At 38.4% G+C, this 23,488-nt stretch overlaps 1 long non-coding RNA gene across 2 annotated transcripts in view; it reads right to left on the bottom strand.

Moving 5' to 3' along the window:
- Nucleotides 1-23,488, bottom strand: part of LOC137372590 (uncharacterized) — a 55,202-nt gene that overhangs the window by 5,737 nt on the left and 25,977 nt on the right. The window contains exon 2 of one of the 2 annotated variants that reach the window (XR_010975451.1): nt 5,908-6,046. This is a non-coding gene — a long non-coding RNA (uncharacterized lncRNA). The remainder of the gene's footprint in view (nt 1-5,907; nt 6,047-23,488) is intronic. The other variant, XR_010975450.1, reaches the window with a different exon arrangement.

Raw genomic sequence — 23,488 nt, 5'->3', positions numbered from 1 at the left:
TCATAGTATCTTGTGATTAAATAAATGGTGTTTGGAACATGTATTTATACAAACTGTGATTGGACCGTGCGATTATACATAAGGTGATTGGACCGTCTGATTATACAAACAGTGATTGGACCGTGTGGTTATACAAACAGTAATTGGACTGTTTGATTATACCAAAAGTAATTGGTCCATGTGATTATACAAACAGTGATTGGATTGGCTGATAATACAGCAGCGATTGGACCGTGAGTTTATACAAAGTGTGATTGGAACGTGTGATTTTACAGTCATCGTACCTTGTGATTATGCAATTATTGATTGGAGCGTGTGATCATACAAACAGTGATTGGACCGTGCAATTATACAAACAGTGATTGGATCTTGTGATGATACAAAGTCCAATCACTGTTTGTAGAATCACAAAGTTCAGTCACTGTTTGTATAATCACACGCTCCAATCAATAATTGCATAATCACAAGGTACGATGACTGTAAAATCACACGTTCCAATCACACTTCGTATCAACTCACAGTCCAATTGCTGCTGTATTATCAGCCAATCCAATCACTGTTTGTATAATCACATGGACCAATTACTTTTGGTATAATCAAACAGTCCAATTACTGTTTGTATAACCACACGGTCCAATCACTGTTGGTATAATCACACAGTCCAATCACTGATTGTATAATCTGCCAATCCAATAATTGTTTGGATAATCGCATGGTCCAATCACTGTTTGTATAATCACATGCTCCAATAACCATTTGCACCATTACAAGGTACTATGACTGTAAAATCAGACGGTCGAATCACACTTTGTATAAACTCACAGTCCAATCGCTGCTGTATTATCAGCCAATCCAATCACTGTTTGTAAAATCACATGGTCCAATTACTTTTGGTATAATCAAAAGGTCCAATCACTGTTTGTATAAACACACGGTCCAAACACTGTTTGTATACTCACACGTTCCAATTACTGTATGTGTAACCAAACGGTCCAATCACTGATTGTATAATCACACGGTCCAATCACTGATTGTATAATCACACGGTCCAATCACTGCTGTATAATCTGCCAATCCAATAATTGTTTGGATAATCGCATGGTCCAATCACTGTTTGTATAATCACATGCTCCAATAACCATTTGCACCATTACAAGGTACTATGACTGTAAAATCAGACGGTCGAATCAGACTTTGTATAAACTCACGGTCCAATCACTGGTTGTATAATCAAATGGTCCAATCACTGTTTGTACAATCACACGGTCCAATCACTGCTGTATAATCAGCCAATCCAAAAATTGTTTGGATAATCGCATGGCCCAATAACCATTTGCACCATTACAAGGTACTATGACTGTAAAATCAGACGGTCGAATCACACTTTGTATAAACTCACAGTCCAATCACTGTTTGTAGAATCACATGGTCCAATCACTGTTTGTAGAATCACATGGTCCAATCACTGTTTGTAGAATCACATGGTCCAATCACTGTTTGTATAATCACACAGTGCAATCACTGTTTGTATAACCACACGGTCCAATCACTGTTTGTATAATCACATGGTCCAATCACTGTTTGTATAACCACACGGTCCAATCACTGTTTGTATAACCACACGGTCCAATCAGTGTTTGTATAATCACTGTTTATATAATCACATGGTCCAATCACTGCAAAATCACAAGGTATAATCACTCTTTAGAAAATCACATGAACCAATCACTATTTGTAAAATCACACGGTCCAATCAGTGTTTGTATAACCGCACGGTCCAATCAGTGTTTGTATAATCACTCGGTCCAATCACTGTTGGTATAATCACACGGTCCAATCACTGTTTGTATAAACACACGGTCCAATCACTGTTTGTATAAACACACGGTCCAAACACTGTTTGTATAATCACACGGTCCAATCACTGTTTGTATAATCACACGGTCCAATCACTGTTTGTATAATCACACGGTCCAATCACTGTTGGTATAATCACAAGCTCCAATCACTGTTTATATAATCACACGGTCCAATCACTGTTTGTATAAACACACGGTCCAAACACTGTTTGTATAATCACATGGTCCAATCACTGTTGGTATAATCAGACAGTCCAATCACTGTTTGTATAATTGCATGCTCCAATCACCATTTGTGGAATAACAACGTACTATGACTGTATAACCACACGCTCCAATCACTGTTTGTATAGTCAGATGGTCCAATCACTGTTTGTATAATCACACTGTCCAATCACTGTTTGTCTCATCACACAGTCCAATCACTGTTGGTATAATCACACGGTCCAATCACTGTTGGTATAATCACACGGTCCAATCACTGTTGGTATAATCAGACAGTCCAATCACTGTTTATATAATCAGCCAATCCAATCACTGTTTGTATAATCACATTGTCCAATCACTGTTTGTATAATCAGATGGTCCAGGCACTGTTTGTATAATCACACGGTCCAATCACTGTTTGTATAATCACACGGTCCAATCACTGTTTGTATAAACACACGGTCCAAACACTGTTTGTATAATCACACAGTCCAATTACTGTTTGTATAAACACACGGTCCAAACACTGTTTGTATAATCACACAGTCCAATTACTGTTTGTATAATCACACGGTCCAATCACTGTTTGTATAATCACACGGTCCAATCACTGTTTGTATAAACACACGGTCCAAACACTGTTTGTATAATCACACAGTCCAATTACTGTTTGTATAATCACACGGTCCAATCACTGTTTGTATAATCACACGGTCCAATCACTGTTTGTATAAACACACGGTCCAAACACTGTTTGTATAATCACACGGTCCAATCACTGTTGGTATAATCACACAGTCCAATCACTGTTTGTATAATCACACGGTCCAATCACTGTTTGTATAAACACACGGTCCAAACACTGTTTGTATAATTACACGGTCCAATCACTGTTTGTATAAACACACGGTCCAAACACTGTTTGTATAATCACACGGTCCAATCACTGTTTGTATAATCACACGGTCCAATCACTGTTTGTATAAACACACGGTCCAAACACTGTTTGTATAATCACACGGTCCAATCACTGTTGGTATAATCACACAGTCCAATCACTGTTTGTATAATCACACGTTCCAATCACTGTTTGTATAATCACACGGTCCAAACACTGTTTGTATAATCACACAGTCCAATCACTGTTTGTATAATCACACGGTCCAATCACTGTTTGTATAATCACACGGTCCAAACACTGTTTGTATAATCACACGGTCCAATCACTGTTTGTATAATCACACGGTCCAATCACTGTTTGTATAATCACACGGTCCAAACACTGTTTGTATAATCACACGGTCCAATCACTGTTTGTATAATCACACGGTCCAATCACTGTTTGTATAATTACACGGTCCAATCACTGTTTGTATAAACACACGGTCCAAACACTGTTTGTATAATCACACGGTCCAATCACTGTTTGTATAATCACACGGTCCAATCACTGTTTGTATAAACACACGGTCCAATCACTGTTGGTATAATCACACAGTCCAATCACTGTTTGTATAATCACACGTTCCAATCACTGTTTGTATAATCACACGGTCCAATCACTGTTTGTATAAACACACGGTCCAAACACTGTTTGTATAATCATACAGTCCAATCACTGTTTGTATAATCACATGGTCCAATCACTGTTTGTATAATCACACAGTCCAATCACTGTTTGTATAAACACACGGTCCAATCACTGTTTGTATAATCACACTGTCCAATCACTGTTTGTATAATCACACTGTCCAATCACTGATTGTATAATTGCATGCTCCAATCACCATTTGTGGAATAACAACGTACTATTACTGTATAACCACACGCTCCAATCACTGCTGTATAGTCAGATGGTCCAATCACTGTTTGTATAATCACATGGTCCAATCAGTGTTTGTACAATCACATGCTCGCATCACTGCTCTATAATCAGCCAATCCAATCACTGCTCTATAATCAGCCAATCCAATCACTGTTTGGATAATCAGATGGTCCAATCGCAGTTTGTATAATCACACAGTCCAATCACTGCTGTATAATCACACGGTCCAATCACTGTTTCTATAAACACCCGCTCCAATCACCATTTGTATAATCACAAGTTTAGTTTAGTTCAGTTTAGTTTAGAGATACAGCACTGAAACAGGCCCTTCGGCCCACCGAGTCTGTGCCGACCATCAACCACCCATTTATGCTAATCCTACACTAATTCCATATTCCTACCACATCCCCACCCTGTCCCTATATTTCCCTACCACCTACCTATACTAGGGGCAGTTGCTAATGGCCAATTTACCTATCAACCTGCAAGTCTTTGGCTAGTGGGAGGAAACCGGAGCACCCGGAGGAAACCCACGCAGACACAGGGAGAACTTGCAAACTCCACACAGGCAGTTACGATGACTGTATAATCAAATGGTCCAATCACTGTGTGTATAATCACACGGTCCAATCATTCTTTGTATAATCCACAGTCAAATCACTGTGTGTATAATCACACGGTCCAATCACTATTTGTATAATCACAAGGTCCAATCACGGTTTGTATAATCACAGGGTCCAATCAGTCTTTGCATTATCACAAGGTCCAATCACTGTTGTATAATCACAAGGTCCAATCACTGTTTGTACAATCAAACAGTCCAATCACTGTTCATATAATCACACGGTCCAATCACTGTTCATATAATCACACGGTCCAATCACTGTTTGTATAATCACACGGTCCATTCATTCTTTGCATAATCACAGGGTCCAATCACTGTTTGTATAATCACAAGGTCCAATCACTGTTTGCATAATCACACAATCCAATCACTGTTTGTTTAATCACAAGGTCCAATCACTGTTGTATAATCACAAGGTCCAATCACTGTTTGTACAATCAAACAGTCCAATCACTGTTCATATAATCACACGGTCCAATCACTGTTTGTATAATCACATGGTCCAATCACTGCTGTATAATCACATGGTCTAATCACTGTTTGTATAATCACATGGTCCAATCACTGTTGTATAATCAAACGGTCCAATCACTGTTTGTCTAATCACACGGTCCTATCACTGCTGTATAATCAGCCAATTCCATCACTGTTTGTATCATCACACAGTCCAATCATTGCTGTATAAACACCCAATCCAATCACTCTTTGTATAACCACACGGTCCAATCACTGTTCGTATAATCACATGATACAGATACTGTTTGTACAATCACACGGTCCAAACACTATTTGTCCAATCACAGGTGAATAATTACATGGTTGAATCACTGTTTGTACAATCACATCGTCCACTCACTGTTTGTCCAGTCACAGTCTGTATAATCTGACTGTCCACACACTGTTTGTCCAATCATTGTTTGTATAATCACATGGTTTAATCACTGTTAGTCCAATCACTGTTTGTCCAATCACCGTTGGGATAATCACACGATTCAAACACTGTTTGTCCAATCACTGTTTGCATAATCATGAGGTCCAATCACTGTTTGTATCAACACAAGGAAAAATCATAATCACACGGTCCAATCTCTGCTGTATAATGACATGGTCCAATCATTATATATTTACATGGTCCAATCTCTGTTTGTATAATCAAATGGTCCAATCACTGCTTGTACAATCACATGGTCCCATCAGTGAATAAGTGCACGATCCAATCACTGTAAAATCACATGGTTTAATCACTGTTTGTATAATCACAAGTTACAAACATGGTTGTCAAATTACACGGTCCAGTCACTGTCTGGAAAACGACATGGTGCAATCAGTTTTTGCATTAACCCTCGGTCCAATCACTGTATAATCACACGTTCCAATTACTATATACTCACTACTTACGAGATGGTGAAATCACTCCAATCACAGTATAATCACAAGGTCCATTCACCGTTTGTATAATCACAAGGTACAATCACTGTTTGTATAATCATATGGTCCAATCACGGTTGGTATAAACAAACGGCCCAATCACTGTTGGTATAAACACAAGGTCCAATCACTGTTCGTACAATCACACGATCCAATAACTGTTGTATAATCACACGATCCAATCACTGTTGTATATTCACACGGTCCAATCACTGTTTGTATTATTACGTGGTCCAATCACTGTTTGTAGAATCACATGGTCCAATCACTGTTGGTATAAACACACGGTCCAATCACTGTTTGTACAATGACAATGTCCAATCACTGTTTGTATCATCACACGGTCCAATCGCTGTTGGTATAAACACACGGTCCAATCACTGTTTGTACAATGACAATGTCCAATCACTGTTTGTATCATCACACGGTCCAATCGCTGTTGGTATAAACACACGGTCCAATCACTGTTTGTACAATCACAGGGTCCAATCACTCTTTGTATAATCACACAATCAAATTACTGTTGGTATAATCACACGGTCCAATCACTGTTGGTATAATCACATGGTCCAATCACTGATTGTATAATCACAAGTTACAAACATTGATGTCAAATTACACGGTCCAGTCACAGTTTGGAAAACGACATGGTTCAATCTCTTTTTGAATTAACTCTCGGTCCAATCACTGTATAACCACACGTTCCAATTACTGTATAATCACATGGTGAAATCACTCCAATCACTGTATATTCAAACGGTCCAATCACTCATTGTATAATCACATGGTCCTATCACTTTTGGTATAATCACATGGTCCAATCACTGTTTGTATAATCACATGGTCCTATCACTTTTGGTATAATCACACAGTCCAATCACTGTTGGTATAATCACATGGTCCAATCACTCTTTGTACAATCATACGGACCAATCACTGTTTGTATAATCACTCGGTCCAATCACTGTTTGTATAATCACAAAGACGAATCTCTGTTTGTATAATCACTCGGTCCAATCACTGTTTGTATAATCACAAACTCCAATCATTGTTTGTATCATCACAAGGTACAATCACTGTTTGTATAATATGGTCCGATTACTGTTGGTATAATCACACGGTCCAATCACACTTTGTATACACTCATGGTCTAATCACTGCTGTATTATCAGCCAATCCAATCATTGTTTGAATAAACACACGGTCCAATAACTGTTTGTATAATCACACGGTCCAATCACTGTGTGTATAATCACACAGTCCAATCACCGTTTGTAAAATCAAAAGGGACCAATCACTGTTTCTATAATCACAAGGTCCAATCATTGCTTTATAATCAGCCAATCTAATCACAGTTTGTATAATCACAAGGTCCAATCACTGTTGTGTAATCACAGGGTCCAATCAGCGATTGTACAACACAAGGTCCAATCACTGTTTGTATAATGACACGGTCCAATCACAGTTGGCATTATCACACGGTCGAATCACTGTTTGTATGTTCACAAGGTACAATGACTGTAAAATCACATGGTCCAATCACTGTTTGTAGAATCACAATGTCCAATCATTGTTGGTATCATCACAGGGTCCAATCAGCGATTGGACAACACAAGGTCCAATCACTGTTTGTATAATGACACGGTCCAATCACGTTTGGCATTATCATACGGTCCAATCACTCTTTGTATATTCACAAGGTACAATGACTGTAAAATCACATGGTCCAATCACTGTTCGTATATTCACAAGGTACAATGACTGTAAAATCACACGTTCCAATCACTGTTTGTATATTCACAAGGTACAATGACTGTAAAATCACATAGTTGAATCACTGTTGATATAATCACTTGGTCCAATCACCGATTGTACAACACATGTCCAATCACTGTTTGTATTATCACACGGTCCAATCACTGTTGTATAATCACAAGTTACAAACACTGATGTCAAATTACACGGTCCAGTCACTGTTTGTAAAACGACATGGTGCAATCCCTTTTTGAATTAACTCTCGGTCCAATCACTGTATAATCACACGTTTCAATTACTGTATAATCACATGGTGAAATCACTCCAATTACTGCATGTACAAATGGTCCAATCACTCTTTGTATAAACACACGGTCCAATCACTGTTTGTATAATCACATGGTCCAATCACTCTTTGTATAAACACACGGTCCAATCACTGTTTGTATAATCTCATGGTCCAATCGATGTTTGTATAGTCACACATTCCAATCAGTTTTGGTAAAAATCACACGGTCCAATCACTGTTGGTATAATCACACGGTCCAATCACTATTTGTACAATCACACGGTCCAATCACTGTTTGTATAATCAGATGGTCCGATCACTGTTGTGTAATCACATGGTCCAATCACTGTTTGTATAATCAGATGGTCCAATCACTGTTTGTATAATCACACAGTCCAATCACTGCTCCATAATCTGCCAATCAAATCACTGTTGGTATAATCAGCCAATCCAATCACTGTTTGTATTATCACAAGGTACTATGACTGTAAAATCACACGTTCCAATCACTGTTTGTATATTCACAAGGTACAATGACTGTAAAATCACACGTTCCAATCACTGTTTGTATATTCACAAGGTACAATGACTGTAAAATCACATAGTCGAATCACTGTTGATATAATCACTTGGTCCAATCACCGATTGTAAAACACATGTCCAATCACTGTTTGTATTATCACACGGTCCAATCACTGTTGTATAATCACAAGGTCCAATCTCAGTTGGTATCATCACATGGTCCATTCACTGCTTTTATAATCACACAGTCCAATCACTGTTGGTATAATCACACGGTCCATTCATTCTTTGCACAATCACACGGTCCAACCACTCTTTGTATAGTCACACGGACCAATCACTGTTTGTAAAATCATATGGTCCAATCACTGTTTGTATAATCTCATGGTTCAATCACTGTTTGTATAATCTCATGATCCAATCACTGTTTGTATAATCACATCGTCCATTCACTGTTTGTATAATTACACAGTCCAATCACTGTTTGTATAATTACACAGTCCAATCACTGTTGGTATAATCACACGGTCCATTCATTCTTTGTATAATCACAGTGTCCAATCACTGTTTGAACAATCACAGGGACCAATCACTGTTTGTATAATCACAAGGTCCAATCACTGCTTTATAATCACACGGTCCAATCACTGCTGTATTATCAGCCAATCTAATCACTGTTTGTATAATCACACGGTCCAATCACTGCTGTATAAACACCCAATCCAATCACTCTTTGTACAATCACACGGTCCAATCACTCTTTGCATAATCACAAGGTCCAATCACTGTTCGTATAATCAAATGGTCCAATCACTGTTTGTAGAATCACATGGTCCAATCACTGTTTTATATTCATAGGGTCCAATCAGTGTTTGTATTATTACGTGGTCCAATCACTGTTTGTAGAATCACATGGTCCAATCAGCGATTGTACAACACGAGGTCCAATCACTGTTTGTATAATGACACGGTCCAATCACTGTTGGCATTATCACACGGTCCAATCACTGGTTGTATATCCACAAGGTACAATGACTGTAAAATCACATGGTCGAATCACTGTTGGTATAATCACATGGTCCAATCATCGATTGTACAACTCAAGGTCCAATCACTGTTTGTATAATCAGACGGTCCGAACACTGTTGAATAATCACATGGTCCAATCACTGTTTGTATAATCAGATGGTCCAATCACTGTTTGTATAATCACAGAGTCCAATCACTGCTCCATAATCTGCCAATCAAATCACTGTTTGTATAATCGGATGGTCCGATCACTGTTTGTATAATCAGATGGTCCAATCACTGTTGGTATAATCAGATGGTCCAATCACTGTTGGTATAATCAGATGGTCCAATCACTGTTGGTATAATCACAGGGTCCAATCAGCGATTGTACAACACGAGGTCCAATCACTGTTTGTATAATGACACGGTCCAATCACTGTTGGCATTATCACACGGTCCAATCACTGGTTGTATATCCACAAGGTACAATGACTGTAAAATCACATGGTCGAATCACTGTTGGTATAATCACATGGTCCAATCATCGATTGTACAACTCAAGGTCCAATCACTGTTTGTATAATCAGACGGTCCGATCACTGTTGTCTAATCACAGAGTCCCATCACTGCTCCATAATCTGCCAAACAAATCACTGTTTGCATAATCAGATGGTCCGATCACTGTTGTATAATCACATGGTCCAATCACTGTTTGTATAATCACAGAGTCCAATCACTGCTCCATAATCTGCCAATCAAATCACTGTTTGTGTAATCACACAGTCCAATCACTGCTCCATAATCTGCCAATCAAATCACTGTTGGTATAATCAGCCAATCCAATCACTGTTTGTATTATCACAAGGTACTATGTCTGGATAATCAAATGCACCAATCACTGGTTGTATAATCACACAGTCCAATCACTGTGTGTATAATCACACGGTCCAATCATTCTTTGTATAATCACACAGTCCAATCACCGTTTGTAAAATCAAAAGGGACCAATCACTGTTTCTATAATCACAAGGTCCAATCATTGCTTTATAATCAGCCAATATAATCACAGTTTGTATAATCACAAGGTCCATTCACTGTTGTGTAATCACAAGGTCCAATCACTGTTGTATAATCACATGGTCCAATCACTGTTTGTATAAACACATGGTCCAAACACTGAATAAGTGCACGATCCAATCACTGTAAAATCACATGGTTCAATCACTGTTTGTATAATCACAAGTTACAAACATTGATGTCAAATTACACGGTCCAGTCACTGTTTGGAAAACGGCATGGTGTAATCTCTTTTTGAATTAACTCTCGGTCCAATCACAGTATAATCACACGTTCCAATTACTGGATAATCACATGGTGAAATCACTCCAATCACTGTATATTCAAATGGTCCAATCACTCTTTGTATAATCACACGGTCCAATCACTGTTTGTATAATTACACGGTCCAATCACTTTTGGTACAATCACACAGTCCAATCACTGTTTGTATATTCACAAGGTACAATGACTGTAAAATCACACGTTCCAATCACTGTTTGTATATTCACAAGGTACAATGACTGTAAAATCACATGGTCCAATCACTGTTTGTAGAATCACATGGTACAATGACTGTAAAATCACATGATTGAATCACTGTTGGTATAATCACACAGTCCAATCACTGTTTGTATATTCACAAGGTACAATGACTGTAAAATCACACGTTCCAATCACTGTTTGTATATTCACAAGGTACAATGACTGTAAAATCACATAGTCGAATCACTGTTGATATAATCACTTGGTCCAATCACCGATTGTACAACACATGTCCAATCACTGTTTGTATTATCACACGGTCCAATCACTGTTGTATAATCACAAGTTACAAACACTGATGTCAAATTACACGGTCTAGTCACTGTTTGGAAAACGACATGGTGCAATCCCTTTTTGAATTAACTCTCGGTCCAATCACTGTATAATCACACGTTTCAATTACTGTATAATCACATGGTGAAATCACTCCAATCACTGCATGTACAAATGGTCCAATCACTCTTTGTATAAACACACGGTCCAATCACTGTTTGTATAATCTCATGGTCCAATCGATGTTTGTATAGTCACACATTCCAATCAGTTTTGGTAAAAATCACACGGTCCAATCACTGTTGGTATAATCACACGGTCCAATCACTATTTGTACAATCACACGGACCAATCACTGTTTGTAAAATCACATGGTCCAATCATTGTTTGTATAATCACACAGTCCAATCACTGTTAGTATAATTACACAGTCCAATCACTGTTTGTATAATCACAAGGTCCAATCTCAGTTGGTATCATCACATGGTCCATTCACTGCTTTTATAATCACACAGTCCAATCACTGTTGGTATAATCACACGGTCCATTCATTCTTTGCACAATCACACGGTCCAACCACTCTTTGTATAGTCACATGGACCAATCACTGTTTGTAAAATCATATGGTCCAATCACTGTTTGTATAATCTCATGGTTCAATTACTGTTTGTATAATCTCATGATCCAATCACTGTTTGTATAATCACATCGTCCATTCACTGTTTGTATAATTACACAGTCCAATCACTGTTTGTATAATTACACAGTCCAATCACTGTTGGTATAATCACACGGTCCATTCATTCTTTGTATAATCACAGTGTCCAATCACTGTTTGAACAATCACAGGGACCAATCACTGTTTGTATAATCACAAGGTCCAATCACTGCTGTATTATCAGCCAATCTAATCACTGTTTGTATAATCACACGGTCCAATCACTGCTGTATAAACACCCAATCCAATCACTCTTTGTACAATCACACGGTCCAATCACTCTTTGCATAATCACAAGGTCCAATCACTGTTCGTATAATCAAATGGTCCAATCACTGTTTGTATTATCACGTGGTCCAATCACTGTTTGTAGAATCACATGGTCCAATCACTGTTTTATATTCATAGGGTCCAATCAGTGTTTGTATTATTACGTGGTCCAATCACTGTTTGTAGAATCACATGGTCCAATCACTGTTGGTATAATCACAGGGTCCAATCAGCGATTGTACAACACAAGGTCCAATCACTGTTTGTATAATGACACGGTCCAATCACTGTTGGCATTATCACACAGTCCAATCACTGTTTGTATATCCACAAGGTACAATGACTGTAAAATCACATGGTCGAATCACTGTTGGTATAATCACATGGTCCAATCATCGATTGTACAACTCAAGGTCCAATCACTGTTTGTATAATCAGACGGTCCGAACACTGTTGAATATTCACATGGTCCAATCACTGTTTGTGTAATCAGATGGTCCAATCACTGTTTGTATAATCACAGAGTCCAATCACTGCTCCATAATCTGCCAATCAAATCACTGTTTGTATAATCAGATGGTCCGATCACTGTTTGTATAATCAGATGGTCCAATCACTGTTGGTATAATCACAGGGTCCAATCAGCGATTGTACAACACAAGGTCCAATCACTGTTTGTATAATCAGATGGTCCAATCACTGTTGGTATAATCACATGGTCCAATCACTGTTTGTATAATCAGATGGTCCAATCACTGTTGGTATAATCACAGGGTCCAATCAGCGATTGTACAACACGAGGTCCAATCACTGTTTGTATAATGACACGGTCCAATCACTGTTGGCATTATCACACAGTCCAATCACTGGTTGTATATCCACAAGGTACAATGACTGTAAAATCACATGGTCGAATCACTGTTGGTATAATCACATGGTCCAATCATCGATTGTACAACTCAAGGTCCAATCACTGTTTGTATAATCAGACGGTCCGATCACTGTTGTCTAATCACAGAGTCCCATCACTGCTCCATAATCTGCCAAACAAATCACTGTTTGTATAATCAGATGGTCCGATCACTGTTGTATAATCACATGGTCCAATCACTGTTTGTATAATCAGATGGTCCAATCACTGTTTGTATAATCACAGAGTCCAATCACTGCTCCATAATCTGCCAATCAAATCACTGTTTGTGTAATCACACAGTCCAATCACTGCTCCATAATCTGCCAATCAAATCACTGTTGGTACAATCAGCCAATCCAATCACTGTTTGTATTATCACAAGGTACTATGACTGGATAATCAAATGCACCAATCACTGGTTGTATAATCACACAGTCCAATCACTGTGTGTATAATCACACGGTCCAATCATTCTTTGTATAATCACACAGTCCAATCACCGTTTGTAAAATCAAAAGGGACCAATCACTGTTTCTATAATCACAAGGTCCAATCATTGCTTTATAATCAGCCAATATAATCACAGTTTGTATAATCACAAAGTCCAATCAATGTTTGTATAATCACAAGGTCCAATCACTGTTTGTATAAACACATGGTCCAAACACTGAATAAGTGCACGATCCAATCACTGTAAAATCACATGGTTCAATCACTGTTTGTATAATCACAAGTTACAAACATTGATGTCAAATTACACGGTCCAGTCACTGTTTGGAAAACGGCATGGTGTAATCTCTTTTTGAATTAACTCTCGGTCCAATCACAGTATAATCACACGTTCCAATTACTGGATAATCACATGGTGAAATCACTCCAATCACTGTATATTCAAATGGTCCAATCACTCTTTGTATAATCACACGGTCCAATCACTGTTTGTATAATTACACGGTCCAATCACTTTTGGTACAATCACACAGTCCAATCACTGTTTGTATAATCACAAGTTCCAATCTCTGTTGGCATAATCACATGGTCCATTCACTGCTTGTATAATCACACAGTCCAATCACTGTTGGTATAATCACACGGTCCAATCACTGTTGGTTTAATCACACGGACCAATCACTGTTTGTAAAATCACACGGTCCAATCACTGTAGGTATAATCACACGGTCCAATCACTCTTTGTACAATCACACGGACCAATCACTGTTTGTAAAATCACACGGTCCAGTCACTGTTTGTATAATTACACGGTCCAATCACTTTTGTTATTATCTTGTGGTCCAATCACTTTGTATAATTACACGGTCCAATCACAGGTTGTTTAATTACGCTGTCAAATCACTGTTGGTATAATCTCATGGTCCATTCATTCTTTGTATAATCACGGGGTCCAATCACTGTTTGTACAATCACAGGGACAAGTCATTGTTTGTATAATCAAAAGGTCCAAGCACTGCTTTATAATCACACGGTCCAATCACTGCTGTATAAACACCCAATCCAATCACTCTTTGTACAATCACACGGTCCAATCAGTGTTTGTATTATTACGTGGTCCAATCACTGTTTGGAGAATCACATGGTCCAATCACTGTTGGTATAATCAAAGGGTCCAATCAGCAATTGTACTACTGAAGGTCCAATCACTGTTTGTATAATGACACGGTCCAATCACTGTTGGCATTATCACACGGTCCAATCACTGTTTGTATATCCACAAGGTACAATGACTGTAAAATCACATGGTCCAATCACTGTTGGTATAATCACATGGTCCAATCATCGATTGTACAACTCAAGGTCCAATCACTGTTTGTATTATCACATGGTCCAATCACTGTAAAATCACATGGTCCAATCACTGTTTGTAAAATCACAAGTTACAAACATTGATGTCAAATTACACGGTCCAGTCACTGTTTGGAAAACGACATGGTGCAATCTCTTTTTGAATTAACTCTCGGTCCAATCACTGTCTAAACACACGTTCCAATTACTGGATAATCACATGGCGAAATCACTCCAATCACTGTATATTCGAATGGTCCAATCACTCTTTGTATAATCACATGGTCCAATCACTGTTTGTAAAATTACACGGTCCAATCACTTTTGGTACAATCACACAGTCCAATCACTGTTTGTATAATCACACGGTCCAATCCATGTTGGTATAATCACACGGTCCAATCACTGTTTGTATAATCACACGGTCCAATCCATGTTGGTATAATCACACGGTCCAATCACTGTTTGTATAATTACACGGTCCAATCACTTTTGTTATTATCTCGTGGTCCAATCACTTTGTATAATTACACGGTCCAATCACTTTTGGTACAATCACAGGGTCCAATCACTGATTGTATAATCTCATGGTCCAATCACTGTTGGTATAATCACACAGTCCAATCACTGTTCGTATAATCACACGGTCCAATCATTCTTTCTCTAATCACACGGTCCAATCACTGTTTGTACTGTCACAAGGTCCAATCTCTTTTTGTATAATCACAAGATCCAATCACTGCTTTATAATCACACGGTCCAATCACTGCTGTATTATCAGCCAATCCAATCACTGTTTGTATAATTACACGGTCCAATTACTGCTGTTTAAACACCCAATCCAATCACTCTTTGTACAATCACACGGTAAAATCACTCTTTGCATAATCACAAGGTCCAATCACTGTTGGTATAATCACAGGGTCCAATCAGCGATTGTGCAACACAAGGTCCAATCACTGTCTGTATAATGACACGGTCCAATCACTGTTTGTATAATGACACGATCCAATCACGTTTGGCATTATCACACGGTCCAATCGCTCTTTGTATATTCACAAGGTACAATGACTGTAAAATCACATGGTCGAATCACTGTTGGTATAATCACACGGTCCAATCACTGTTCGTATATTCACAAGGTACAATGACTGTAAAATCACATGGTCGAATCACTGTTGGTATAATCACACGGTCCAATCACTGTTCGTATATTCACAAGGTACAATGACTGTAAAATCACATCGTCGAATCACTGTTGGGATAATCACATGGTCCAATCACCGATTGTACAACACAATATCCAATCACTGTTTGTATATTCACACGGTCCAATCACTGATTGTATTATCACGTGGTCCAATCACTGTATAATCACACAATCCAATCACTGTTGTATATTCATACGGTCCAATCACTGGTTGTATTATTACGTGGCCAATCACTGTTTGTCGAATCACATGGTCCAATCACTGTTGGGATAATCACATGGTCCAATCACCGATTGTGCAACCCAATATCCAATCACTGTTTGTATATTCACATGGTCCAATCACTGATTGTATTATCACGTGGTCCAATCACTGTTTGTATAATCACACGATCCAATCACTGTTGTATATTCATACGGTCCAATCACTGGTTGTATTATCACGTGGCCAATCACTGTTTGTATAATCTCATGGTCCAATCACTGTTGGTATAATCTCATGGTCCAATCACTGTTTGTATAATCTCATGGTCCAATCAATGTATTTATAATTACACGGTCCAATCACTGTTTGTACAATTACACGGTCCAATCACTGTTTGTACAATCACATGGTCCAATCACAGTTTGGATAATCTCATGGTCCAATCACTGTTTGTACAATTACACAGTCCAATCACTTTTGGTACAATCACACAGTCCAATCACTGATAGTATAATCACACAGTCCAATCACTGTTGGTATAATCACACGGTCCATTCATTCTTTGTATAATCACACAGTCCAAGCACTGTATGTACAATCACATGGTCCAATCACTGTTTGTACAATCACATGGTCCAATCACTGTTTGTACAATCACAGGGACCAATCACTGCTTTATAATCACACGGTCCAATCACTGTTGGTATAATCACACGGTCCATTCATTCTTTGTATAATCACACAGTCCAAGCACTGTATGTACAATCACACAGTCCAATCACTGTTGGTATAATCACACGGTCCATTCATTCTTTGTATAATCACACAGTCCAAGCACTGTATGTACAATCACATGGTCCAATCACTGTTTGTACAATCACAGGGACCAATGACTGCTTTATAATCACACGGTCCAATCACTGCTTTATTATCAGCCAATCTAATCACTGTTTGTACAATCACACGGTCCAATCACTGCTGTATAAACACCCAATCCAATCACTCTTTGTACAATCACACGGTCCAATCACTGTTTGTATTATCACATGGTCCAATCACTGTTTGTATAATCTCATGGTCCAATCACTGTTTGTATAATTACACGGTCCAATCACTGTTTGTATAATTACACTGTCCAATCACTTTTGCTATAATTACACAGTCCAATCACTGTTGGTAAAATCTCATGGTCCATTCATTCTTCGTATAATCACAGGGTCCAATCACTGTTTGTACAATCACACGATCCAATCACTGTTGTATATTGATACGGTCCAATCACTGGTTGTATTATTACGTGGCCAATCACTGATTGTCGAATCACATGGTCCAATCACTGTTGGTATAATCACAGGGTCCAATCAGCGATTGTACAACACTAGGTCCAATCACTGTTTGTATAATGACACGGTCCAATCACTGTTGGCATTATCACATGGTCCAATCACTGTTTGTATATTCACAAGGTACAATGACTGTAAAATCACAAGGTCCAATCACTGTTTGTAGAATCACATGGTACAATCACTGTTGGTATAATCACAGGGTGCAAACAGCAATTGTACAAGACAAGGTCCAATCACTCTTTGTACAATCACGGGGTCCAATCACTGTTTGTATCATCACGTGGACCAATCACTGTTTGTAGAATCACATGGTCCAATCACTGTTGTATATTCATAGGGTCCAATCAGTGTTTGTATTATTACGTGGTCCAATCACTGTTTGTAGAATCACATGGTCCAATCGCTGTTGGCATTATCACATGGTCCAATCACTGTTTATATATTCACAAGGTACAATGACTGTAAAATCACATGGTCGAATTACTGTTGGTATAATCACACGGTCCAATCACTGTTGGTATAATCACAAGGTCCAATCACTGTTTGTATAATCTCATGGTCCAATCGATGTTTGTATAATCACACAGTCCAATCAGTTTTGGTAAAAATCACACGGTCCAATCACTGTTTGTATAATCACACGGTCCAATCACCAGTTGTACAATCACATGGTCCAATCATTGTTAGTATAATTACACAGTCCAATGAGTGTTTGTATAATCACAAGGTCCAATCTCAGTTGGTATAATCACATGGTCCATTCACTGCTTGTATAATCACACAGTCCAATCACTGTTGGTATAATCACACGGTTCATTCATTCTTTGTACAATCGCACGGTCCAACCACTCTTTGTATAGTCACATGGACCAATCACTGTTTGTAAAATCACATGGTCCAATCACTGTTTGGACATCATACGGAACAATCACTGTTTGAATAATCACATGGTCCAATCACTGCTTTAAAATCAAACGGTCCAATCACTGCTGTATTATCAGCCAATCTAATCACTGTTTGTACAATCACACGGTCCAATCACTGCGGTATAAAGACCCAATCCAATCACTCTGTGTACAATCACACGGTCCAATCACTTTTTGTATTATCACGTGGTCCAATCACTGTTTGTATAATTATACGGTCCAATCACTGTTTGTATAATTACACGGTCCAATCACTGTTTGTATAATCACATGGTCCAATCACTGTTTGTAAAATCACAAGTTACAAACATTGATGTCAAATTACACGATCCAGTCACTGTTTGGAAAACGACATGGTGCAATCTCTTTTTGAATTAACTCTCGGTCCAATCACTGTATAATCACACGTTCCAATTACTGGATAATCACATGGCGAAATCATTCCAATCACTGTATATTCAAATGGTTCAATCACTCTTTGTATAATCACATGGTCCAATCACTGTTTGCATAATCTCATGGTCCATTCATTGATTGTACAATCACACGGTCCAATCACTGTAGGTATAATCACACGGTCCAATCACTCTTTGTACAATCACACGGACCAATCACTGTTTGTAAAATCACACGGTCCAGTCACTGTTTGTATAATTACACGGTCCAATCACTTTTGTTATTATCTTGTGGTCCAATCACTTTGTATAATTACACGGTCCAATCACAGGTTGTTTAATTACGCTGTCAAATCACTGTTGGTATAATCTCATGGTCCATTCATTCTTTGTATAATCACGGGGTCCAATCACTGTTTGTACAATCACAGGGACAAGTCATTGTTTGTATAATCAAAAGGTCCAAGCACTGCTTTATAATCACACGGTCCAATCACTGCTGTATAAACACCCAATCCAATCACTCTTTGTACAATCACACGGTCCAATCAGTGTTTGTATTATTACGTGGTCCAATCACTGTTTGGAGAATCACATGGTCCAATCACTGTTGGTATAATCAAAGGGTCCAATCAGCAATTGTACTACTGAAGGTCCAATCACTGTTTGTATAATGACACGGTCCAATCACTGTTGGCATTATCACACGGTCCAATCACTGTTTGTATATCCACAAGGTACAATGACTGTAAAATCACATGGTCCAATCACTGTTGGTATAATCACATGGTCCAATCATCGATTGTACAACTCAAGGTCCAATCACTGTTTGTATTATCACATGGTCCAATCACTGTAAAATCACATGGTCCAATCACTGTTTGTAAAATCACAAGTTACAAACATTGATGTCAAATTACACGGTCCAGTCACTGTTTGGAAAACGACATGGTGCAATCTCTTTTTGAATTAACTCTCGGTCCAATCACTGTCTAAACACACGTTCCAATTACTGGATAATCACATGGCGAAATCACTCCAATCACTGTATATTCGAATGGTCCAATCACTCTTTGTATAATCACATGGTCCAATCACTGTTTGTAAAATTACACGGTCCAATCACTTTTGGTACAATCACACAGTCCAATCACTGTTTGTATAATCACACGGTCCAATCCATGTTGGTATAATCACACGGTCCAATCACTGTTTGTATAATCACACGGTCCAATCCATGTTGGTATAATCACACGGTCCAATCACTGTTTGTATAATTACACGGTCCAATCACTTTTGTTATTATCTCGTGGTCCAATCACTTTGTATAATTACACGGTCCAATCACTTTTGGTACAATCACAGGGTCCAATCACTGATTGTATAATCTCATGGTCCAATCACTGTTGGTATAATCACACAGTCCAATCACTGTTCGTATAATCACACGGTCCAATCATTCTTTCTCTAATCACACGGTCCAATCACTGTTTGTACTGTCACAAGGTCCAATCTCTTTTTGTATAATCACAAGATCCAATCACTGCTTTATAATCACACGGTCCAATCACTGCTGTATTATCAGCCAATCCAATCACTGTTTGTATAATTACACGGTCCAATTACTGCTGTTTAAACACCCAATCCAATCACTCTTTGTACAATCACACGGTAAAATCACTCTTTGCATAATCACAAGGTCCAATCACTGTTGGTATAATCACAGGGTCCAATCAGCGATTGTGCAACACAAGGTCCAATCACTGTCTGTATAATGACACGGTCCAATCACTGTTTGTATAATGACACGATCCAATCACGTTTGGCATTATCACACGGTCCAATCGCTCTTTGTATATTCACAAGGTACAATGACTGTAAAATCACATGGTCGAATCACTGTTGGTATAATCACACGGTCCAATCACTGTTCGTATATTCACAAGGTACAATGACTGTAAAATCACATGGTCGAATCACTGTTGGTATAATCACACGGTCCAATCACTGTTCGTATATTCACAAGGTACAATGACTGTAAAATCACATCGTCGAATCACTGTTGGGATAATCACATGGTCCAATCACCGATTGTACAACACAATATCCAATCACTGTTTGTATATTCACACGGTCCAATCACTGATTGTATTATCACGTGGTCCAATCACTGTATAATCACACAATCCAATCACTGTTGTATATTCATACGGTCCAATCACTGGTTGTATTATTACGTGGCCAATCACTGTTTGTCGAATCACATGGTCCAATCACTGTTGGGATAATCACATGGTCCAATCACCGATTGTGCAACCCAATATCCAATCACTGTTTGTATATTCACATGGTCCAATCACTGATTGTATTATCACGTGGTCCAATCACTGTTTGTATAATCACACGATCCAATCACTGTTGTATATTCATACGGTCCAATCACTGGTTGTATTATCACGTGGCCAATCACTGTTTGTATAATCTCATGGTCCAATCACTGTTGGTATAATCTCATGGTCCAATCACTGTTTGTATAATCTCATGGTCCAATCAATGTATTTATAATTACACGGTCCAATCACTGTTTGTACAATTACACGGTCCAATCACTGTTTGTACAATCACATGGTCCAATCACAGTTTGGATAATCTCATGGTCCAATCACTGTTTGTACAATTACACAGTCCAATCACTTTTGGTACAATCACACAGTCCAATCACTGATAGTATAATCACACAGTCCAATCACTGTTGGTATAATCACACGGTCCATTCATTCTTTGTATAATCACACAGTCCAAGCACTGTATGTACAATCACATGGTCCAATCACTGTTTGTACAATCACATGGTCCAATCACTGTTTGTACAATCACAGGGACCAATCACTGCTTTATAATCACACGGTCCAATCACTGTTGGTATAATCACACGGTCCATTCATTCTTTGTATAATCACACAGTCCAAGCACTGTATGTACAATCACACAGTCCAATCACTGTTGGTATAATCACACGGTCCATTCATTCTTTGTATAATCACACAGTCCAAGCACTGTATGTACAATCACATGGTCCAATCACTGTTTGTACAATCACAGGGACCAATGACTGCTTTATAATCACACGGTCCAATCACTGCTTTATTATCAGCCAATCTAATCACTGTTTGTACAATCACACGGTCCAATCACTGCTGTATAAACACCCAATCCAATCACTCTTTGTACAATCACACGGTCCAATCACTGTTTGTATTATCACATGGTCCAATCACTGTTTGTATAATCTCATGGTCCAATCACTGTTTGTATAATTACACGGTCCAATCACTGTTTGTATAATTACACTGTCCAATCACTTTTGCTATAATTACACAGTCCAATCACTGTTGGTAAAATCTCATGGTCCATTCATTCTTCGTATAATCACAGGGTCCAATCACTGTTTGTACAATCACACGATCCAATCACTGTTGTATATTGATACGGTCCAATCACTGGTTGTATTATTACGTGGCCAATCACTGATTGTCGAATCACATGGTCCAATCACTGTTGGTATAATCACAGGGTCCAATCAGCGATTGTACAACACTAGGTCCAATCACTGTTTGTATAATGACACGGTCCAATCACTGTTGGCATTATCACATGGTCCAATCACTGTTTGTATATTCACAAGGTACAATGACTGTAAAATCACAAGGTCCAATCACTGTTTGTAGAATCACATGGTACAATCACTGTTGGTATAATCACAGGGTGCAAACAGCAATTGTACAAGACAAGGTCCAATCACTCTTTGTACAATCACGGGGTCCAATCACTGTTTGTATCATCACGTGGACCAATCACTGTTTGTAGAATCACATGGTCCAATCACTGTTGTATATTCATAGGGTCCAATCAGTGTTTGTATTATTACGTGGTCCAATCACTGTTTGTAGAATCACATGGTCCAATCGCTGTTGGCATTATCACATGGTCCAATCACTGTTTATATATTCACAAGGTACAATGACTGTAAAATCACATGGTCGAATTACTGTTGGTATAATCACACGGTCCAATCACTGTTGGTATAATCACAAGGTCCAATCACTGTTTGTATAATCTCATGGTCCAATCGATGTTTGTATAATCACACAGTCCAATCAGTTTTGGTAAAAATCACACGGTCCAATCACTGTTTGTATAATCACACGGTCCAATCACCAGTTGTACAATCACATGGTCCAATCATTGTTAGTATAATTACACAGTCCAATGAGTGTTTGTATAATCACAAGGTCCAATCTCAGTTGGT

The sequence above is a fragment of the Heterodontus francisci genome, chromosome 8, assembly GCF_036365525.1.
Source record: "Heterodontus francisci isolate sHetFra1 chromosome 8, sHetFra1.hap1, whole genome shotgun sequence".
NCBI classification, from domain to species: domain Eukaryota; kingdom Metazoa; phylum Chordata; class Chondrichthyes; order Heterodontiformes; family Heterodontidae; genus Heterodontus; species Heterodontus francisci.
This window is presented reverse-complemented; position numbering and strand designations above follow the sequence as displayed.